General features: G+C 33.1%; 1 long non-coding RNA gene across 1 annotated transcript in view; it reads right to left on the minus strand.

Moving 5' to 3' along the window:
- Window positions 1–17,638, minus strand: part of LOC109026852 (uncharacterized) — a 472,799-nt gene that overhangs the window by 20,718 nt on the left and 434,443 nt on the right. The window lies entirely within an intron of this gene.

Genomic DNA, 17,638 nt, shown 5'->3' on the forward strand with positions numbered 1-17,638 from the left:
ACTTGACAGAAATTTGAGAAAATTTTGAGGCTTTTCTGTAGAATTTTGGAAAAAATTATCTCTGTGATCTTCAGTCTCCTGCTGAATGTTTTTAAATAATGGAACAGTCTTTGAGACCTGTTTTTATTTTATTATCCTATGAATCTATTTTATGATGAATATAAGGAAAACATTAATACAACATAAACATTATAAAAGTGTTGGCTTTTATATACAGAGGTGTGATTACTATGGTGCAGTATTATGCAGTATTATGCATATTATACTGCACTACTCTGGTGCAGTATAATATGGTACTATGATGAAGTATTATTCATTCTGTTTTAAGTTTTGCAAAAGTTTGAACCATGCCACAAAAATATTGTGTTCTGATACTACATGCTATCACAGCAGTAATATGTGTTCACTGCTGGATTTTTACATCTACGTGGAGATTACAACTCATGCACAACTTCATGTACTCAGCAAATATTTACTGAGCAGTTGCTGTGTTCCAAGTGCTCCTCATTTTCTACATGAGAAAAATGAGGCCCAGATTAAGTACACAGCTAATTAGTGAGAGACCTTAGAAACTAGAAATTGGTTCAAGACCATTCAAAATTAGTTTCCCTATTACTACACTGACTCAGAAAACTATCTAAATAAAACTTCCAGGAAATTACCAACATAAATGGCAAGGTTCTAGGAATATTAATTCCTATCTTAGTGTAAATCAAGGTCGAATCCCTTTTGCACATTTGTATGGTTGGCATTGTTGTTCAGCCATCACACTATTTGAATGCTTTGCTTCTAAAAGGAGCACACTTCCCTATAGGACCTTATTTTGAAACTGCTCATTTTTATAAACCAAGTGACAATATGTACATTCTGTTTACATGCCTGAATTGTGAAGGTATTTAAAAGTGTTTGACTTAATGAGTACAGTCCCAGTAGTAAAGTGTGTATATATATATATACTTCATGAGTATAGTCCCAGTAGCTGTGTATATATACATACATATGTATATATGTGTATATATGTGTGTATATACATATATATACATGTATTATATATATATAGAGAGAGAATACTTCAAAGTTCAGATACTTCAAAGTAAGTTACAAATCAATGAGATTAAAAAATAAAAGCCAAGAGCTATAGATATTAATTCAGGATATAATATTTTCTGAAGGAAATTGACAATAAGAAATGCATTAATTAGAACATACTTACAACTTAGGTTATATAAGGCAATTACAGATTTTTGAGATGCTTTTCTCTGTAAAGTAATTCAATGGGATTGCTTTCTTTAGTTTTAATAATATCTTAAGGAAAAATATACAGAACTGATCCTTGGCAAAGATGTGAAAAGAAGAAGCAAGATTAAATTTCAAAGCAATATGGTCTAAAGACAAATATAAGTGCCAGGAGGAAATAATGAATTAAAGATAATCAAGCAATTGATGTTAAATTACTTCTTATTCTATTGTGGGTAGGTTCAAGACTTGTTATTTTATTTTTCTTTTAAAATAACATACATTTTATACAGCGTATATGTGTATGTATGTATATATACATTACATAAAATGTTCCATTAATTTGTTTGTATTTTAAAATCTTTATATTTTGTGTATATATTATAGTTATATATTATTTCATAATAAAATGAAAAAATCGATGAGATTGACATGGCCTAAAAATGGCAGTTGGTTTATTTTTTTCACCTTTAGTGACAATAATGGCAAAGGACCTCACTTAGTTTGTGCTATACAAATCCCTGGGGTCACTGAGAAGTCATTATTAGGGTCACTATATATTAATTTTCAAATTAAATTTCTCATAAGTATTGTTTTTTCCAAGCTAATCAACTACAAAAGGTTGAGAATATCTTTATGGGTAGCATGTAACATTTTTAAAATAACATAAAATTTTTATTTCTACTTAGTCTCATTTTAAAAGTCATTGTTCTCATTTAAAAAAAACAAGTTTGCTCTTAAAAGCATGTCAAACTACATTAGTTTTCTTCTAAAACATTTAGCCCCAGGTGTAAATTTGCTTTGGATTACACTGGCATACAGGAAGATAAAAGTGCTTTTTAAAAGACATACTATCAAGCTATATTTAGGGTCTGGAGGCTTAGGTGTAGTGAGAAGAAAGCCAGGGAAATAAAGTGTATAAACTTACATGTGTTTTCTTTAAAACAGATGATTTATTTCCTGTCTTATTTTTCTTTTCCTAGAATTCATTATTGTAAATCAAAAATTCATAATATGGTTACAGGTAATTTCTCTTCTACACTTGCCTGAAGTATAGCAATAAGATTTTAAATTTCTCGCTAGCCGTCTATCAATTTTGTTGATCCTTTCAAAAAACCAGCCCCTGGATTCAAGCAAGACAAATAAAGAGGAAAAGAGACAAGAATCAAATAGATGCAATAAAAAATGATAAAGAGGATATCACCACCGATACCACAGAAATACAAACTACCATCAGAGAATACTACAAACACCTCTACGCAAATAAACTAGAAAATCTAGAAGAAATGGATAAATTCCTTGACATATACACTCTCCCAAGACTTAACCAGGAAGAAGTTGAATCTCTGAATAGACCAATAACAGGATCTGAAATTGTGGCAATAATCAATAGCTTACCAACCAAAAAGAGTCCAGGACCAGATGGATTCACAGCCGAATTCCACCAGAGGTACAAGGAGGAGCTGGTACCATTCCTTCTGAAACTATTCCAATCAATAGAAAAAGAGGGAATCCTCCCTAACTCATTTTATGAGGCCAGCATCATCCTGATACCAAAGCCAGGCAGAGACACAACCAAAAAAAGAGAATTTTAGACCAATATCCTTGATGAATATTGATGCAAAAATCTTCAATAAAATACTGGCAAACCGAATCCAGCAGCACATCAAAAAGCTTATCCACCATGATCAAGTGGGCTTCATCCCTGGGATGCAAGGCTGGTTCAACATATGCAAATCAATAAATGTAATCCAGCATATAACAGAACCAAAGACAAAAACCACATGATTATCTCAATAGATGCAGAAAAGGCCTTTGACAAAATTCAACAACCCTTCATGCTAAAAACTGTCAATGAATTAGGTATTGATGGGACGTATCTCAAAATAATAAGAGCTATCTATGACAAACCCACAGCCAATATCATACTGAATGGGCAAAAACTGGAAGCATTTCCTTTGAAAACTGGCACAAGACAGGGATGCCCTCTCTCACCACTCCTATTCAACACAGTGTTGGAAGTTCTGGCCAGGGCAATCAGGCAGGAGAAGGAAATAAAGGGTATTCAACTAGGAAAAGAGGAAGTCAAACTGTCCCTGTTTGCAGACGACCTGATTGTATATCTAGAAAACCCCATTGTCTCAGCCCAAAATCTCCTTTAGCTGATAAGCAACTTCAGCAAAGGCTCAGTATACAAAATCAACCTACAAAAATCACAAGCATTCTTATACACCAATAACAGACAAACAGAGAGCCAAATCATGAGTGAAATTCCATTCACAATTGCTTCAAAGAGAATAAAATACTTAGGAATCTAACTTACAAGGGACATGAAGGACCTCTTCAAGGAGAACTACAAACCACCGCTCAATGAAATAAAAGAGGATACAAACAAATGGATGAACATTCCATGCTCATGGGTAGGAAGAATCAATATCATGAAAATGGCCATACTGCCCAAGGTAATTTATAGATTCAATGCCATCCCCATCAAGCTACCAAGGACTTTCTTCACAGAATTGGAAAAAACTACTTTAAAGTTCATATGGTACCAAAAAAGAGACCGCATCGTCAAGTCAATCCTAAGCAAAAAGAACAAAGCTGGAGGCATCACACTACCTGACTTCAAACTATACTACAAGGCTACAGTAACCAAAACAGCATGGTACTGGTACCAAAACAGAGATATAGATCAATGGAACAGAACAGAGCCCACAGAAATAACGCCGCATATCTACAACTATCTGATCTTTGACAAACCTGAGAAAAACAAGCAATGGGGAAAGGATTCCCTATTTAATAAATGGTGCTGGGAAAACTGGCTAGCCATATGTAGAAAGCTGAAACTGGATCCCTTCCTTACACCTTATACAAAAATTAATTCAAGATGGATTAAAGACTTAAATGTCAGACCTAAAACCATAAAAAACCTAAAAGAAAACCTAGACATTACCATTCAGGACATAGGCATGGGCAAGGACTTCATGTCTAAAACACCAAAAGCAATGGCAACAGAAGCCAAAATTGACAAATGGGATCTAATTAAACTAAAGAGCTTCTGTACAGCAAAAGAAACTACCATCAGAGTGAACAGGCAACCTACAAAATGGGAGAAAATTTTTGCAACCTACTCATCTGACAAAGGGCTAATATCCAGAATCTACAATGAACTCAAACAAATTTACAAGAAAAAAAACAACCCCATCAAAAAGTGGGCAAAGAATATGAACAGACACTTCTCAAAAGAAGACATTTATGCAGCCAAAAGACACAGGAAAAAATGCTCATCATCCCTGGCCATCAGAGAAATGCAAATCAAAACCACAATGAGATACCATCTCACACCAGTTAGAATGGCAATCATTCAAGTCAGGAAACAACAGGTGCTGGAGAGGATGTGGAGAAAAAGGAACACTTTTACACTGTTGGTGGCACTGTAAACTAGTTCAACCATTGTGGAAGTCAGTGTGGTGATTCCTCAGGGATGTAGAACTAGAAATACCATTTGACCCAGCCATCCCATTACTGGGTATATACCCAAAGGACTATAAATCATGCTGCTATAAAGACACATGCACACGTATGTTTATTGCGGCATTATTGACAATAGCAAAGACTTGGAACCAACCCAAATGTCCAACAATGATAGACTGGATTAAGAAAATAAGAAAATGTGGCACATATACACCATGGAATACTAGGCAGCCATAAAAAATGATGAGTTCATGTCCTTTGTAGGGACATGGATGAAATTGGAAATCATCATTTTCAGTAAACTATCGCAAGGACAAAAAACCAAACATCGCATATTCTCACTCATAGGTGGGAATTGAACAATGAGAACACATGGACACAGGAAGGGGAATATCACACTCTGAGGACTGTTGTGGGGTGGGGGGAAGGGGGAGTGATAGCATTAGGAGATATACCTAATGCTAAATGACGAGTTAATGGGTGCAGCACACCAGCATGGCTCATGTATACATATGTAACTAACCTGCACATTGTGCACATGTACCCTAAAACTTAAAGTATAATAATAATTAAAAAAATTTTAAAAAAAGATTTTAAATTTCTCTATAGATCACCTCCTAAGAGAAGACTAATTTTTAATATTGAGTTGTAAGAACTTCGGTGAATTGGTGTTCTTTGCCATGCAGGTGATTTTTTACATCGACACATATGTCAATAATTTTCTTTATTTTGTTTTCTAAAGAAGCGAAGTGTGCTTATTTTCTCAAATATTTGAGTGCCTCAATTTCTGCTTTATATGCAATAGTAAAACAACTTGTATCTTAATAAATGAATAGAAGTAATATATGTTAACGAGTTGTATTTTTCATCTTTGAAGATCTGCCTTTTATGTGCATAAATTTTACTGACTTGAAAATTTATATAACATCAGATAAAGTAGGAGTGATATATATGATTTATTATCACAAAATATGTTATCATTGTATTCCCTGTATATAATAATGCAAGTTAATGTCATTTAAAATAAAAAGTAGCTATTAATAAATGTAATTTTATGTTTTTAGACAGTAACCATTTGATACTTTAATATTTTATTATTCAACCAACTGTTTACTTCTTTCTGCTGAAGATTATTTTGCCTTTAAGGTCAAATACAGAACAGTTGATCCTTTAACAACATCAGAGTTAAGGGTGCAAATCCACCACATAGGAGAAAATCTGCATATAACATTTGACTTCCAAAAACTTAATTTCTTATTGCCTACTATTAACCAGAAGCCTTATCTATAACATACACAGTCAATCAGCACATATTATATGTGGTATATTTATTATATACTGTATTCTCTACAATAGAGAGAAATATTAAGGAAATCATAAGGAAATACTATTGTATATACGGTATTCTCTACAATTAATAAAGAGAAATGTTAAGGAAATCATAAGGAAAAGAAAATGTATTTACTATTCATAAAGTAGAAGTGGATCATCATAGAGGTCTTCATTCTCATAATCTTCATGTTGAATAGGCTGAGAAGGAGGAGGAAGAGGAGAGGTTGGTCTTGCTGTCTCAGGGCTTAGACAGAAGAGATGAGGAGGTGAAAGAGGAAGCAGGAGTGCCTGGCAGGCTTGGTGTAACTTTATGGAAATATATCACAATTTTGGTCTGATATTTTTGCTTTTTCATTTACCTGAAAATGTTTCTATATCCCTCTTCCGCTGTTTACTTTCAGTGTCCATGTTATAGTAGGGTTCACATCATAAAAGAACTCAAAAGCAGTCATGAATAACTGGAACTCTTCTGCCAGATTATTTCCTATGTCAATTGTTTTTCTGAAACTTCTTCTATATCCTCTTCCTCTTTGTTTGGCATTGGTTCTGAAGCTCTGATCTCCACCAAGTCATCTCCTCTTAGTTCCTCTTGTGTGGTGTCTGTTAGCTCTTGAATGTCTCCAAAATCTGTATCTTGAAACCCTTCCAACTTTTTATGCCATATTCACAATCGCTTTAATGATTTCCTTTTTTTGCTCTGTCATAAATCCCATGAAGTCATTCAGGACATCTGACCACAGTTTTTTCCAGCACGGATTTATTGTTCAGGCTTGATGGTTTTCATGGCCTTTTATATGACTACAGTGGCATCTTCAATGGTATAACCCTTCCAGAATTTCATGATGTGCTCTCTGTTGGAGGTCTTTTTCATAGCTTTGACAATCCTTTCCATAGAGTACAATGTGTAATGAGCCTTAAAGTCCTTATGACTGCTTGATTTAGAGGCTGAATTAATGATGTGGTACTTGTAGCAAGTAGACCACTTTGACACCTTTGGTGTTGAATTCCTTTAATAATAATTTTGTATATATTTTATGGTAATAAATATAGACTAGCATCTACCTATATTTTATTCATTCATAACATAACGTTTTCTTTTTGATATTTCTAGGCTATACAGTTTATTTGAAAGTTTTTTATATTGTTGCAAATCTCAAAAAATTAATATATGCAGAAAACAAGTCACATATTTGTAGATGCACACAGTTCAAACCCGTGTTGTTTGAGGGTCAACTGTATATGAATGCTTAGCAGAATAATAATTGTTTTCAAATGATTTATAACTCATTCTGATTTGAAAGCAATTTGTAATGGTTCATCAAAGAATATCATCGGGGCAATTGAAAAGGTAAATTTATTGGAACTGTACATTTATTTATTTGTAATTACGTTTATATTTGCCCTGGGGCATAAATGATTTAAATGTAACAAAAAACAAATACCATATTAATAATAAAACTAAAAATACATTTAACTTTGTTACTAACTACCAATTTAAAGATTATGACCTCCATTAAATTCTTTAAGATTACTAACATTGACAAACCCATATTAGGTTAAGATGGAAGAAAATAGGTATTACATTTGTACAAATGTAAATTATTCTAAAGTTTCTGTAGGGCAATTTAACAATGGGCATCATATAAGACTTGTGTATTACCTGATTTCACCATTGCTTAAATAGAAATTTATTTTAGAAAGATAATGGTACATGTCGGCTAGCATCTGTCTTCATGGATATTTTTTACACTATTGCTTAACCAGCGTAATGGTAAAAGAAATGGAATTTTCCTAGAAAACCTAATTAGTGGGGATAAATAAATTAGGGTACATTTATATAACAGAATTTTAGGCAGCCATTAAAATAACAATGTACAGTTAAATTAATGACATTGAAAGAAATGCCTGACATGTTGTTTATTGAATAAAGCAGCACTTCTAACTGCAGGGCTTTGTTTCATTAAAAATTTATATTATGTTTGCAAGATGTGAGTACAGTTTAATATTTGGAATATTTACTAAAATACTAGCAATTATTTTTTTGAGTAGTGATATTCCAATTAATATTATTTTATAATTTATTTTGCTTACTGTATTTAGAAAGAATTAATTGAGAATTATACTGATTATTAAGCTATTGTGTCTGATTCCCAAACCCACACTGCCATATTGTGCTTTTCATGCTGGAGTTGAGACTCTGGAAATCATATTTCTTGTGGTGCCATTTTCCAGTGTTTTCAGTGTTTTCCCACAATCCACAGAAGTGACTTTATCTTGTTCCTCTTTGTGAAAGCCGGTTGGCATTCTTTCCTTAGAAATCTGAGTACTTGTTCCTTCCAGAATTTCTAAGCTTTTAGATTCTAAGAACTACAATTTCTTTCATGTTCCTCCAGCCATAGGGGTCAGTTGCTGCTTTCTACATTACTATGTCTGTGTTACCTGATTGTCACCTTTTGCCTTTTTGGTTCCCCAATCTCTTTCTACATAATGTTGTGTATAAAATTCTGCTTATTAAAATAACTAGTGTGTGTATTCTCTGTTTTGTTCTCTGTATTCTGAGAGATACAAGAATTAATCATGCTTACTGTCAAAGTAAAAGAAAAAGGTATTTTATTTGAGAAATTACCAAACAACGTGTCTCTAATGAAAGATTATCAGAGAAAATTTATTGAAATCCTGTCTCTCTAGCAAGGCTGTATTAAGTGCCAAATTTGGCAGCAGTTATTAGTGCCTAACTCTAGCATTGTGTTTACCTAATTGTATAAACTTTACTTGTTTACCTGAGTGACTAATGCTCCTTCTCCAACATCTTTTGTCATCTTCCCTATCATCAAACACCTTCCTGGACACATATTGGAAGACATTTACTATCTGATACGTGTGATGTTTTTAAAGATAGTCTTGGAGGTGTTGTAAATTCAGTTTGGAGAAGAGGAATAGAAATAATAGTTGGGAAAAAAGGTGAAAGATTAAGAGGTAGAATATACAGCTTTTGGTGAACAGTAAGATGACTAAAATAAAAACATATTTTTACATTGAATGATTCAATGGCACTATTTAATGAGAATAAAGTTAAACAACTCACGAGTTAAATTTGGGAAATACTAAGTGGTGGAGGTGTCTATACCAGTTTTTGAATTAAACATTCAAAACATTCCTTAGTGCCTATTAGGAAGTATATATGTATGACATATATGATATGAGCAAAAATAAACATACTCAATTATTACACAGAGAATCGTTTTAGTCATTTGTTCTGTATTCTTTTACAGTTCTGTATTCTTTTACTGTATTCTGTATACAGTCATTTGTTCTATGTTCTTATATGTATATAGTTTTCATGGTACAATCAATTTCAACAAATTGTGTTATGACTCACTTTTACAAATGTGTTTTATATCTCCCCACATCAATTTTTTTGTATTAACAATTTTAAAAATATTTGTTAATTCAAAATGGTTGACTATGACTATTTGCTATGTTTCAGGCACTATAAAGGCACTGCAAGGATCAAATTATGGGCATAAAACAACACTCTGCCTCATAGAAATGAGAATTTAATAAGGAGACAGATACTGTGTTTCATTATATTTATTTAGACCCGTTGCACTAGGTTTTCCAAGGTTTTATTCCCTGAATAGTTTCTAGTTGAGTGGGCCATGAGGAACAGTTTGCCTAAGTATTATAATCTAACAATAAAAGGGAATGTCTTTAATCTGATGAAGAATATGCCTGAAACCTGTAGCAAATATCATACAAAATGGTTGAATAGATCTCATTCCCTGAGATCTGGAATGAGACAAAGATGCTCATTATCAATATTTCTTTTCACAACATATGGCAATCTTAACCTGTGCAATAAGATAAGAAAACTATTCTTGAAAAGAAAAAATATTAATATTACTTTTTGCTATTGAAACTATTGTGTACCAAGAAAATCCACTATAATATAAATTATTAGAACTATTAAGTGGATTTAGCTTGTTAATTGGATATAAGGGGAAGATATTAAAAGTTACTGAATTTGTATATAACAGTAACAAATAACTGTCAAATAAAATTTAAAACACAATTTACAATAGCTATAAGAATTAAATATGTAAGAATAAATATACAAAATATATTAATATAATCACAGCACGAATAAAAATAAAAATTGAGAGATATTGTTAAATACCTAAATAATTGGAGAAATGCATTCTGCTTACAAATTATAAGAAAATATTTTAAGATGTCAGTCTTTTCAATGATAATATTTTAATTTAATGGAAAAATGAACAGAAATGTCAAGATTTTTAGTTCAAATCGACATGCAAAATTTAAATTTCACTTTGGGAGACCAAATCAGGAGGATTGCTTGAGACCAGGGATTTGAGACAAGCCTGGGCAACATAGTGACTCTGCCTACGCACACACATACACACACACACACACACACACAGACACACACATGCACACACTCACAAACAAATTAGCTAGGTATGGTGGCCCAGCTATCCCTTATGGCAGAGGTGGAAGAATTTCTTTAGCCCAGGAGCTTGATGTTGCAGTAAGCCACGATCCTGCCACTGCATTGCAGCCTGAGTGACATCACGAAGATACTCCCTCAAAAAAAAAAAAGGTAAATTTGTATAAAATATGTAGCTCTAAAGGACTGAGAATAACAATGAAAGTTGAGGAAGAGATTCATGGAAAATAATAGAAAGTCCAGTAACAGTTAAACACATGTATACAATCACTTGGTTTATGAATAGTGACAATGCCGTGTAGAGGGATTCTATATTCTTATCAGTAAATGGGAGTAAACACTAACTCATAGGGTCACTGTGAGAACTTAAGACATTCAGTGTAAAGCTTCAATAAAGTACCTGGTGTACTTCATTAGCAATCAATTTATTGCATCTGACTAATTATGTTTCTTGTCATATAATCCTTGATTGCCATTCTATTAAAAAAACTGATCATAAATCATCTCATTTATTTCTGAAATAAAATGCACAGCTCCTGCTTCTTGACTCACAGATATTTTTTCAATTTTATTTCATTTTCTATGACTTCAGGCCAAATTTCTCAGTTTCTTTCCCTGTAATATGCTCATAAGCAGCATTTTTTTCTAGATGTAAAATTGCTTTATTCACCATGTAAGCCTCCTTCCCTTCATTTGAACAAATGTGTATTCTATGGTTTAACGAGATCTTCTTGTCTCTTTGGATATTCTAGTCTAACCATTTTGATTTATACTTGTAGAAACTTTGTATAACTTTTATAACTGCCTATGATCACAGGAATTGCCAAATAAATTCTTTAGTTAGAGGCCTAGGTAATCTATCTAGAGACTCATAGTTTGAATGATATACAAATGGAAGTGATGGGCTCCAGGTGATTAAAACACTATTTCTAAAACACTGGAAAAAATCAAATTTACTTGCAGAAGAGGATCCTGACTATGCTTGCCTGCTGCTTATTTTTGCTAAGGGAAATAGATTTTTCAATATACAGAGAAAAAAACACTAAAATGTAATGTGTAATGACCTAAGCCAATCTTATCTGCTTTCTTGAATTTCTTTAGAGTAGATTGTTTTTCTCTAATTTAAAACATTTAATAATACTTAATGCATGAAATAGCCACATGAAAAGACAATCTCTGATTGAATGTAAGAATGATAATTGCACTTGTTGCTGTGGCTGCTTCAAACCATAGAAATGTATGAGAGTGCTACTTAAAGCCCACTTCCTGTAAACATGGAAAACAGTTAATAAGAAATGGTAACTGGACCAAAAAACAGACCATGAGTAAAATACTTCATTTTCGTTCCCTGATTTCCATGACAACTGAACTGGTACACATATTTATTTATCCGTTTTTCTTACCTAGGTGCCTATAAAAATCAAATCATCTTTAAATTGGATTTAGATCCATCTTGAGATTGGCGTTCTGTACCTAAATAAAAAGGATTTACCCTTTCAACACATGTATATAACTTGAAGTTTTATTTTACATGACCAAGTAGAAGAACAGTGAACCTGAAAATCAGATAGTGTTGTAAAAACACATTATTTCAAGCATTCTTTCAATTCACAGCATACAGAATAGTGAATGCACCCAATTGATTTCTATTTTCCTCCAACAAAATTACTATTTTGTTTTACTACCCACTGAGACTGAAAACAAGTTCAACAGAACATATTTAAAGCAACTTTCTGTTCTACTAACAAAATTACCAAAATTGCAATGCTGAGTTTTGTATCAAAATTTTCTGTTCATTTAATTTTTTATACTGGTATCCCAATAATATGACCATTTTTTTCCCAGAAATATAATTTGATAAACAAATAGTTGCAATGTTTCATTTTGTACAAATTGTGCCAGTTATGTTTTCTAAAAATAATCAGAGGATAATATTAATTCATCATGTTTTCATAAAATGCATATTAAGGTATTTATTTTACTTTAGCTGCTATGAAAATGGCACTATAAATTTTATTTATGAAATAGATGAACCAAATTATGTTTTCAAAGAAAACCAGATCTGTGTTATTTATTTACTAGATATCACCTTAAAAATAAGTGTACTTTAAGCTGCAAACATCAACATTTTAGAGTAAAAATGAATAGGAATGAAATAACATCCCCCTACTTTCTGGAAGCCTCCTGTCCTAGATTTCTCAGTTTGGGGACCAGATTTTATACATAAGTATAGAAGACCGCCCCTATTTCAATACCAGTATTGTAGTATCCTGACAGGTAATGTAACTTGAAATTTTATAGAAAATTTAAAAAATAGAATAACTTTATAAACATTTTAGATTTAAATTATTAACATTATCCAGAATGTTAACCATACATTTAAAATCCATCATAAATAACAAAGGTATATACATCCATTTAGTTTTCTATAAGTATTTATGAAATCTTTAAGTTGTCCAATACTTTACTAGATAACCACCAAATAAATTATTTCTGATTCTGGGCCTACTCTTACAAGGTTCTATTAATCTTTTTCAGGTGCACCACATCATTGTATAATGAAATGGTTACTTGAGTTTATTTGAGTAATTTATTCAAAATGACACAGCATTTGCTATCTCTGCCTAGATTTCTCAAAGTATGATATTAAATAAAAGAATCCTTGACATTTAACTTATATTGCCATTTAATTTATAATTTGTCTGTCTGCAAATTTAAATTTGGGGGTCGTTGTTTTTTTTGTTTTTGTTTTTGTTTTTTTTCTTTTTTTTTTTTAATTATACTTTTAGGGTACATGTGCACATTGTGCAGGTTAGTTACATATGTATACATGTGCCATGCTGGTGCGCTGCACCCACTAACTCGTCATCTAGCATTAGGTATATCTCCCAATGCTATCCCTCCCCCCTCCCCCCACCCCACAACAGTCCCCAGAGTGTGATGTTCCCCTTCCTGTGTCCATGTGTTCTCATTGTTCAATTCCCACCTATGAGTGAGAATATGCGGTGTTTGGTTTTTTGTTCTTGTGATAGTTTACTGAGAATGATGGTTTCCAATTTCATCCATGTCCCTACAAAGGACATGAACTCATCATTTTTTATGGCTGCATAGTATTCCATGGTGTATATGTGCCACATTTTCTTAATCCAGTCCATCATTGTTGGACATTTAACATAGATCTTTACATCCTTCTGTCTCATGATTGACTCTCTGTATTTGAAGTACTGTGATATCATGAACCAGCTTGTTCCTTTTCTCAAGAATTATTGTAACCTCAAAGAATCTCCCCAAACACAGATATATGGATTCTATGTAATTTCCCTATATGTTCTTAGAAGGTTCTGTTAATCCAAAATAATGAGATTTTATAAGCTTAGTTATTTCTTGTCCTTAATCATGTAGGCTACTCAACTACATTACATACTTGACTTTGGAACAACTGGAGTTTGAACTTCACGAGGCCTACTTATACTCAGATTTTTTTCAACAAGCATATATGAGAGGGCCGGCTTTTTATATATTGGGTTCCACAGGACCAACTGTAGGACTTGAGTAAGTGTGAATTTTGCTGTGGAGGGTGGTCCTGAAACCAATCCACCATGTATTCCAAAGGACTTCTATAATTCAAAATAAAGCTTTATGAATCAATCCACCTTGTTTTTGCCTGCAATACTCACTAGCATTGTTCTAAATGTCTGTAAGAGAGTAGTGTCTTCTTGCCTTTTACCTATGCACAGCTACTGACACTACTAGCTGTGTATTTTCTTATTGGAGCAGGCAAATAATGAACGTCTCTTCCAAGTTACATTCAGGGCTACAAATTTAGATTTGTTCTTTGAATGTTAAATTTACTCATATGATTTCATAACATTATATTATTTTACCTTTTTGCTTAAATGACAGTGACTAAGGTAGAAATGTTTATAGGGATAATATATATTGGAACTCTCCACTAATAGCTGCATATTAAAGGTAACATGTACATATAAAATAGAGATCGTACTGATGTCTTGAACTGTGTTTCCTTTGTGAATTCAGGCAAAACATGCTGTCAGAGACTCAGATGAGGAAATTAAACAAATACAATACTATTATCTGCACATTTTGATACTAGCAATTACACATTAGAAGATTTGCTAAGCTACTGGCAAACAAGTCACTTTATAACCTGTTAGCTGGAATGTATATTAGAGAATGAGTTGCATTGATATACTGTTGAGATATGAAAGAATACTTAATTTGATACAACACAGTAAATGGCACTAAGTGTCTTCCATTTAAACCTTCTTTGGACTAGTTTCAGGGGTGATGTTAAGTGGTATAACAAAAGATGGCAATGCAGGAGAGCCCCCGGATGTACTTCAGGATTCTGGTGCAAACCCAAAAATGCAAGGCATAATGTCAGGTGATTTTTCAAAAGAACGTGATACTGTTAAAAGAGAAATCTTTTTCCTATAATTTTGAATTGTGGAGGTCACTGGAAGAGGGTGGGGATGAAGAGGTACTGATCAGAGCAGATAGCAGGTAGGCATTTAATAGGGATGAGTATTTTTTCCAAATAGAGATAATGGTACTAAATGGTTCTACTTATTGGCTACTGCAGTTGAAGCTGGTAAAATAAACCAGGCATTCAATGTCTCCCTTTAGCATAGACAAAGGGTTTGGATAGGCTGAGATTGTTAACATTTGAACGTTCTGGCTGCTTCTGGGATTTTCCTATTTTCTAAGATTGTAAGAATAAAGAAACATCTAATAGAGTTAGCTCACTTAATACCAAGCAACACATTTTTAAAAGCTTAAAATCTTCAGAAAATCCTTAAAACTCAATTATTCCACAAGTAACAAATGTTCATAACAAACTTACTTATTATAAAAGCTATCCAAAAAGAGAAAATAATTTAAACTCTCTACTCTTAAGGTGACCTTTCAAAATCAAATATTGAAAAAAAGAAGTGGCATCAAGGAAAAGTAATCAATGTAACTAATAAACTATGTCATTTTGAAAATAATAGACTGGCTCCCATTCATGCTTTTACAGAAATAATGAATATATGGTACATATATAAATATAGGTGCTGTTAGGATCACTCCTTAATACTTCTGATAACCCTGAATTTTGGAGAGGTTCATGGCTTCCTCAAGGTTAATAAGCAGTACAACTACTAAGTGGCAATGCTGGAATTTAGGTCGAAGCAATTTAAGTCCAGAGTATGTGTTTTAAATAAAAACATTATTTTAGTCATTCGCGTCATCATTGTTACAATCGTTACTATACGATTTCATATATTCTTCACCTGAATCCAGTGATAATTATTTACATTCATTTTTAAAATGATGAAGCTATCATAGAGAGGTTAACTAATTTCACAGCTGTCTAGGAGTACCAGACGGTGGAGTAATTCAGATATGAACGCCAGTATTCTTCCTGTATTCTACCCTATTCTGGATAATTAATTTTTGTATCTGCTGCTACCTCATTTTTTTTTCTTTAGTTGTATCTGGTGCTCCCTCATTTTTTCTCTTTAGTTGAAGATAAAAGACAGTCTTTTATATATATATATATATATATATATATATATATATATATATATGAACAGATAATAGAGTTAGCTCACTTCATATCATGAAACAGATTTTTAAAAGCTTACTATCTTCAGAAAATCCTTAAAATCCAAATTTCCAATCTCAGAGAGAGAGAGACAGAGAAACAGAAAGATACATATATATATATATATATATATATATATATATATATATATATTCCTGCTTTTAATATTTTATGCATCATAGTATGACAAGGTATTTAGTGCTTTGGAGAATATTTGATATTTTGTGTTGCTAGATTAAAATGCACATTCCTATACACATCGTTATTGAACTTTGTCTGCTTCTTCCTTAGTTGTTTAGATATCACTGTCAATATTTTAATAGACTTAAATAACAGAGAGGAAGTCCTACATATGGATAGTGTGACTCTCAAGCCTTGTAGCCTGCTTTTTCTACCTCTGAAGCTGTAGCTTCCTCATATTTATTCTGTGTTCTTTCTTTCACCCTCTTGCTCTCACCATGAAATGCAGGTATATGTTTTTATTCCTATATTGCCAGGCAGGGTGGCTCACGCCTGCAATCTCAGCACTTTGGGAGGCCGAGGCGGGCAGATCACGAGGTCAGGAGTTCGAGACCAGTCTGACCAACATGGTGAAACCTTGTCTCTACTAAACAAACAAACAAACAAACAAAAATTAGCCGGGCGTGGCGGTGCATGCCTGTAATCCCAGCTACTCAGGAAGCTGAGGCAGGAAGAGAATCGCTTGAACCCGGGAGGGTGGAGATTGCGGTGAGCCGAGATTGTGCCACTGCACTCCAGCCAGGCAACAGAGCTAAACTCTGCCTCAACCAGAAAAAAAAAAAAAAAAATCACTTTACATTTATAAGTTTAGTGGATCATTGAAGATTTGGGTTGGCAGTTCCTGATCTAGGCCTCAGCATGCGGCACAGAGCTATTTCCTCCCTTCTAACATTCTTCCACAGAATTACAGGCCATCTCCCTACAGGGACATCTCTGACCACCTTCTTCTAGAGTTCTCTACTTTCACTCTCCATTTCATTGTGTTATTTTATTCTCTTCATTGTATCTGTTAACATCTAAAATTGCCAACAAAATTACTTGTTTATTGTCTTTTATTGCCTACTAGAGTGTCAGGCCACTGAGAATTGGAAAGCTAGCTCTCATTCTCTTAAGTATTCTCAGTAACTTGAATGCCTGGAACATAACGAGTTCTTGATATATACCTATGACATGAAAAAAAAAATCTTAATTGGTTCTCCTATTCCCTGCCTTTATTCTTTATCGTAGCTTCCTGGTTTGTTCTCTGGAGCTCCATTTCCTTTTCACCTTTGTACTATAGATGAGCTTCTTTCCGAAAGTGTTGAATGTCTTACTTTCTTTTTTTTTTAATTGTATTTTAAGTTTTAGGGTACATGTGCACAACGTGCAGGTTTGTAACATATGTATACATGTGCCATGTTGGCTTACTTTCTACTTCAGGCACTGGTCAAATCATTCTTCTAACAAGCATGGCATTCTTTCTAAGAAGATTTGCAATCTATCTGCATTATTTCATACAT

The sequence above is a fragment of the Gorilla gorilla genome, chromosome 4, assembly GCF_029281585.2.
Source record: "Gorilla gorilla gorilla isolate KB3781 chromosome 4, NHGRI_mGorGor1-v2.1_pri, whole genome shotgun sequence".
NCBI lineage: Eukaryota > Metazoa > Chordata > Mammalia > Primates > Hominidae > Gorilla > Gorilla gorilla.